Here is a 7,579-nt window from a genome sequence, read left to right on the forward strand (position 1 = left end):
TCTTGGAGAAGAAAGACACCTCAACTTATCCCTAAAAGCAGTGGTGCCTATCCTCTTTATTTTTAGCCAATTTTTGGCGCGAGGAAAGATGAGGCATGGGGCTATTCTTCCTGAAAAGATAGGAATCAAATTTCTAATTTGTAGGGACTGCATGGCGAATCAAGCAGGGTGGCATGTGGCTGAAGTTTGGGATACAATAACCTCCTGATTTTTAGGGATTCATGGCACAAGATATAAAGAGAATTTGTTCATCTCTTAGTTTCCGATTCACCAAAATTTTTTGGAAATTTTATCAGCCAAATTCTCTGGCCAAAAGAGATGTGAGGCATGGAGAGTCTTTTGGCTATAAAAAGATCCCCATGCCTAGGGTTTGCAAGAGATGGTCTTTAGAAAGGGTTATAAATTCTGAAAAAAATTTTGAGAGCCAGCCACCCTCTCTCCTCCTTCTTCTCCTTCATCTCCATCCTTCATCCTCTCGAAGAAGAATTAAAAGTTGAGTGCTTCGAGGGAGAAAGTTCAGCCACTGCAGCACCTCTGCACGAGCTAACACTCCTGCAGTTGTGGATCTTCCTAGAGCTTCGCATGGACTATCCGTAAAGGCCGAATGCGTGTGCGGCTACACAAGGTGATCAAGGCATCATCAAAGTTATCAAAGCAAAAAGGTATGAGATCTGATCTCATTAGAAATTAGGATTATAAATCAACTAGGTTGCTGGATCTAGAATCATGCATACTTATTTAGGATAAATATTTAAAGCCCTGGATCTATTTTTGTTGTAGAGATATGATCTCTAGCATGCATAGAAATTAAATAGTTTAATTTATGCTTCCGCTGTAAAATCTTAAAAAATATATGCATGCGACCACTAGGGTTCCCAACAAGACCTTGGATTAAAATCAAAGATGGACTAATTGGGGTAATTGATCAAATCTAACTAAGTAGTAATTAGATTAGGTCAAGGATACTCAATCAAATACAATAGTTGTACTTGATCAAGTCTGTATCTTTGATTAGACCAAATGAAACTTGATTGAGGCTCAGTGGTTGAGCCCGAGTCATTAGGATGGTCAAAATCAAAATTGATTTACCAGTCGATGTCTAAGGTAAGTTTGTCAGTTTTGACCGGTGGTTTTTAATTGGGAGCTACTCGCACTGATTCGTCTTTGTCGAGTTAATGACACATCCCTCCCACTGATCTCACTTATCTAGCTCGACTTGGTCAATCATTTTTGATTAGATCACTTAATGATTCGAGTTAACCCATGCTTGTAAGGAAAATCAGTGTGACTGATTTAGGTGCTTAAGAATCGGGTTGAATCTAGTTCTTTTTTAATCTGACTTGGTGAAGTCAGTGGGAGGATCAAGATTAACCGGTTCTTCTCTTCTCTTCTCTCTATTAAATCAAATCCTCTAAAATTATTAGGTTCCTAAAATAAAATAGTGATGTAGCACAAGTGCAGGGAAAAGAGGAGAAGGAGGAAGAATAAGGGAGGGAGAAGGAAGAAGAGGTTATAGAGACGCAGGAAGAATAGAAGGAGAGGAGAAAAAAGAAAAAGAACAAGAAGGAGGCTAGGGTTTTTCATTCAATCATCAATTGCCTCATACATAAGAGGGGTGGTCTTTATATAGACCTTACATATTGACCCAATTACATAAATCCAATTGACTAGTCTAATAACAAAACAACTGACCAAATTGACTTGACTAAAACAAAAGCAAATAATGCAATAAATGAAAATGACTCGGACACAAATGGACCCAATCCAGATCTGACTCGATCTGGGGGCTCAGGATCATCTGGATGAAAGGCTCTGATGTCCCCATCAACTCCTCCCAGGTAGAAAAAACTCGATCCCGTCGAGTACAGGTCTGGTCGGCTGTCGTACTGCTCCAGGAGATCGGGGTCAAGGCGCTGCAACTGGGCTCTGAAAATCCACGTCACGTCGGGCTTTGGTCGACCTTTCCACCGAACAAGGTAACGTTGGTAACCACCGTTATTAGTTGACATAACCTGCTCATCCAATATATGTTCTATTTGTTCTCTGCGAGCATGAAATTTAGGAGGTAGTGGCTCAACAGCAGGTAATAGGTCAGGGTGTTCAACATTGGCAGGTATATCAAGGTCAGAAGGCATGAATGTTGACTTTTTGTATGAGACTAAATCTTTAATATTAAATATCGCACTAATCCCATAGTTATCAGGAAGATCCACAACATATGCATTCGAACTGATTTTCTTTAAGACTTTGAACGGTTCCGCACTATAAGCTTGCAATTTCTTAAATGTTTCCGAAAAAAATCGTTCAAGCCTAATTCTTATCATGACGTAATCTCTTTCACTTAACTCTTTATAATGTCTGTGTAAATTAGCAAGGAATTTATATTTTAAGTTATTAAAGTGAATACAATTGCTAATTTCTTGATAAAATGAATGTGGATGTGATGCAAATGATTGTGCAAATTCAAAGACTCTATACTGATGAGACATAGAAAACAGATCTATGGGTTGTCTAGATTTGTAATCATGCACCACTTCAAATGGACTCATGCCTATGGACTTGTTAACCGAACTATTATATGTAAACTCAACTATCGGTAAAGTTAAATCCTAGGTCCTAGCATATGCATTCGGGTTGAGTCTATGTTGTGGAAGGTTGGGCAAAGATGCTTCGGAAACTAGATCAATTGTGTGTTGGATATCATGCATCAGAGGAAGTGCATCCAGAAGATCATCAGAGACTACAAAATGAAACTCCTCTAGAAGGGGAATTACTACAGGAGAATGTTCAAGGTTGGACTCGCATTGGTATCTTTAGCCACAAGTGCCAACTCAGGTGACTGGCTCTCAATATCTTTCACTACCTCTTCCACAGTAGTGATGTGAAGCGGCTTGGTTGTACTTAGATCAATAGTCTCCCTTTGAGAATCCTTTTGGACAAAGTCTAATTCTGTGGGTTCGTCTTCAAAGTCTTCTTCATAGTCTTCTATATTTGGTTCTTAGACTTCTTCGACATATTCGACCTCCTGGCTCCTAAATTCTGGTTCAGTAATCAGGTAGGTCTTTATGGAACATTGGGATGCTATATGGCCGAATTGTTGACACCTAGAGCATTGGATTTGGTGCCTAGGAAAATGGGGAAGGATTATACGTGGTGCGACCAAACTGATTTTAGGTTGGGCTGCAATAGGGGTTGGCAGTTTAGGGGTTCTAGAATTTCGCATGAGCTCACGGATCTCTTTTTTGAATTCCTCGTGTCCAGTCCGCATGGCATTGAGCTGTTCTATGAGAGACCTCAAAATGTTGGAATTCATGGTAGCTACAGGGGTTTTAGGTTGATTGAAATAGTACTCCCTATCACTACGGGTTGGCATGCAATGACAACACTAGGTGATGATGTGAAATGTAGTGTCACTAATGAAACCCTAATAGATATAATGTAGGACCAAATTTGATGCAGGACAACCTATTAATGCAATCTATTATGATTTCAAAGATCAGCAAGTTTTTACAAGAATAACTTAAAGTTTAAATGTTGCTGATTTTTACTTTGGTTATTCGGAATTAAGGATTAAGATTATTCAATTTAAGAAATTAGATTGCAATCAAATAGTACAGTTGTTCTGATCCTAAATCAATCTGATCGAAGAATGTTAAGAAATATCCAGTTGCTAGGGTGTGCTAATGATGATAGTACAAAAGTACGATCTACATACTGCTTAAAATAGTATTATTACTAACGGATAACGATATTGTCACTAATTTAATATTTTAATTTTTGATTGGGTGCAGGTGATCATAAATCAAAGTTACAATGCGTATTTAGTATAAAATGGGCCTAGACAAATGCATAACTTAGACCACATACGCCCAACCTCGTCATGGTCTGATCGAACCCACCATTCTTCAAGCACGCTTGCACTCGAGGGATATATGCCAGCCATCCTAAGGCAACACGTAATGGGACATCCGAGGGCTTAGATGAAGATCCAAAATGGCCACATCAGTGATCATTCCGTGATCAACGAGTCCCCTCCACGTCGTCCGCACCCGTGATGAGCTCCCGCATCAACCCGCTTGCGTTCTCATCCTGCCGTCCGCGATCCATCCGCATCTCCCATCGGCTCACGATCCATCCCGGCTGCCCGTGAAGCATCCCAAGCCGTCCGCAATCAGCGTCCAAAGATCCGTCCGCCTCCTCCACAGCATCCCATGAATGGTCCCAGCCAGCCGTGAAGCGTCCCAAGCGTCCACGGAGCACCCGTTTCAGCCTATCCTCCTGCGAGCCACCCATGAAGCTCCATAGCATCCGCGAGTCCACGATCACCGCGTCCGCTCGCGCTGTCTGTGAAGCTAGCGATCACCGCCTCCTCCACAGCGTCTGCGGCTTCATTTCTCCGTAATATCCCAGCCGTTAGCGAGCGTAGCCTCCTTCACAGCTTCTGCCCGAGCCCGTGATCAGCGCCTCCCATCAGCCCGCTTCTTCCTCCGTTCCAGCCATCGTGAGCGTCTCGGCACCATCCGCATCCCATGCATCCCAGCGATTCTTCAGCTTATGGATCCCAGCAATTGCGTTCCATTTTGCTCTCCACGTGAAATCAGGGAACCGAGCGTTGTCAAGAGGGCTCTGGAGATCTATATGAAGGGGGAACTCTCATTCGAAGGGGGGATTCCAAAAAGAAAGACAAAAACATCGAAGAAGAAGAATAGGGGGGCGTCGGGCTGCTGCAGAGTTTTCAAACGAAAAAAAAAAAGAGAAAGGGAAACAAGGGATGCCCTATTTCCAAAAAGAAAAAGAAAAAAAGAATAGAGAGAGGAGTAACAGGGGAGGGTCTTTGATGTTGATGGCTGGCTAATCCTTTAGGTGAAGGGTGATGGAGGAACCCTTGATGTATTGCTATCTTTGAAGTAAATTCTAAACCTTTATTCTAATTGTTTTATATCCCTCGGTATGTTTTGGATTCTTGCTTATTTATTTATTGGATAAGATCTTGTATGGTTTATATATATGTTAATGCATGGATTATTTCAATGCTTGATTTGTCGTAGACGTAACCGGCACGATAAATACTTGGATGTTAAATTCATGTTCTCAGATTGTATACTCCATGATTAGAACAAATCTATCATATTAATCCTTAATCAAGAATCACCGAGTTTATATATTGAAAGCAATATTGTCAAGGAGGATTCCGGATCCCTAGCCTTCTCTATATTCTTGAACTTTGTTTAATTATCTATTAATCCTCTGCTTTTAACTTTTGAAAATCAACTGAAAATTACATTTAAAAATTACGCTAATAATCTATAGATCGTTCCCTGAGAAATCGACCTCGGACTCCCGAGTTATATTACTTGTGCGATTCTCCTGCACTTGGGAGAGCAGTTTTACTTTTGCACCAAGTTTTTGGCGCCATTGCCGGGGAACGGCTGAGTTATTAGTATAATTTTAGATTTAATTTTTACCTTAGTAGTTAGTATTTTTCTTTTGAAAAAAAAAAATTAAATCTTTACTACTATTTTTAATTTCTTGCACAGTCTGCATCAAACTCTGATATCATAGAAATTAGCCGTCTGATTGGACTCAAATTTGGTCAGCTGGTGCAAGACATATTTTTCAATAATCTGAACCCTTTTAAGACCATTAGATTAATACGAAACCTTGCTGCTTTCTGCTTTGAATTTTCTGCATTTAATTTTTTTAGAATAAGAAATTTATTGTTATCATATCTTATTAACCCTTGTTGATAATTGAAAATTGAAAAAAAAAATAACTTTAAGAAAAGATCAAGTGTGATCATTAAAAAAAAAAGAGGGAAAACCTAAAATTTTAAAAATTTCAAATTTTAAATTTCAAATTTCAACTCATAAAATTTAAAAAAAAAAATAAATAAATAATTTGCTTGATCACCTATTCAATGAAATTTAATGTCATGTCATAAAACATTAAAAAAAAAATCTCTTGATTGTTGCATATAGTATAAGGCATCAACATAAAATATTCTAAGGGCTGAACCCATTTAAAAAGATAAGGTCGGAATTTCATCACTCGTCCTTAGCCCAAAAATCACCCCAGTGCATAAATATCCTAAGCTTAACTAAAATCAACTAGACGTTGGCCCCTAAGGACATTCGAGCTCAATAGGACGAAGACCACCGAAAGTTGCACCAATTTCGCTCTGTGGCTTAGTTGATGTCTAGGCAAGCTTTGTCCCTATAAGGGAGACAGTTCATCTGTTCGAGGCAAGTGGGTTTTAAGTGGGACCTTTGCGAACGCATCGTGACCCCTCCACTTACCTGGGAGCTTACCTGGTCAACTCGGTTCATTAGACCGGATTGGAGGCTTAGGTGTCCTCTTCAAACCAGTAAGGAGCTGTCTAGAAATTTAAGAAAAACATTAGAAATTGAGGTGTAATGTTTTGTTGCATGTTTGATTGTGAATAGATTTTTGTTTTAGGGTATCTTTAGTTGGTACTTATATTTAAAAAAAAAAAAGAGAGAGGGAAATATTTTGCATGCTAAAGTGGAATAGGGACGACACCGGTCGATTAAGTCGTACAACTTTAGATCATCTCTTAGGACATACCCTTGAAATTCCTTCGCGGTATCTCACACCTTGTGAGATGGCTGATTTAAATGAAGATGCGGGAAGTCACCACAATCGAGAACGAGAACCCAATGTTATGACCCTAAGACAATACCTACAACCGGCTAGGATTAGTCAACCTTCATGCATAATTTTTCCTGATAATGTAGGACATTTTGACATCAAACCCGGGGTAATTCAATTACTGCCCAAGTTCCACGGGTTAGAGTCCGAGAGTCTGTATCTTCATTTAAAGGATTTTGAAGAATTGAGCATTACATTTAGAGTGCCAAATGTCACCGAGGATGTCCTCAAGCTGACATTGTTTCCTTTCTCTCTAAAGGATAAGGCCAAAACATGGCTAAACTCTTTGCGACCTAGATCAATAAGAACTTGGCAAGATATGCAGAGAGAATTTTTAAAGAAGTTCTTCCACACACAAAGGACCAACTTTTTGAAAAGACATATCAGCAATTTCCAACAAAAAGATAATGAAACATTTTATGAATGTTGGAAAAGATTTAAAGACCTTGTTCTCTCATGCCCTCATCACGGATTCGAAACTTGGAGAACCATTAGCTTCTTTTATGAAGGTTTATCTCCACAGTTGAAACAGTTTGTAGAGACCATGTGCAATGGTAGATTTTTAGAAAAACACCCTGATGAGGCATGGGAGTATTTGGATTCCCTTGCTGAGACTTCCCAACTTTGGGATAACGGGGATGGAAACAACAAGTCTTTGCCTAAGCCTACTAGCTCTGTATAGGGAGGCCTTTACAACCTCAGAACTAAGGATGATCTTCATGCTAAAATGGCAGCCCTCACTAGGAAGGTAGAAGAAATTGAGCTTAGGAAGGTTGAGCCTGTCAAGACTATAGAGCTTAGAAACGAGTGTTGTGGTATCTGCGATATGTCGGGTCATACTACTACAGATTGTCCCACCATACCGGCATTCAAAGAAGTCTTGCACGATCAAGCAAATGCTATGAACTCC

At 39.7% G+C, this 7,579-nt stretch overlaps 1 non-coding gene across 1 annotated transcript; it reads right to left on the minus strand.

Annotated features, from left to right (window-relative positions):
* Window positions 1-7,034: 7,034 nt before the first annotated feature.
* Window positions 7,035-7,143, minus strand: LOC120110711 (small nucleolar RNA R71). The gene has a single exon (XR_005511851.1). It is a non-coding gene; the product is annotated as a small nucleolar RNA R71 (small nucleolar RNA).
* Window positions 7,144-7,579: the final 436 nt, after the last annotated feature.

The sequence above is a fragment of the Phoenix dactylifera genome, chromosome 1, assembly GCF_051530095.1.
Source record: "Phoenix dactylifera cultivar Ajwa chromosome 1, Ajwa_hap1_PhDact_Kaust_v1.1, whole genome shotgun sequence".
Lineage (NCBI taxonomy): Eukaryota > Viridiplantae > Streptophyta > Magnoliopsida > Arecales > Arecaceae > Phoenix > Phoenix dactylifera.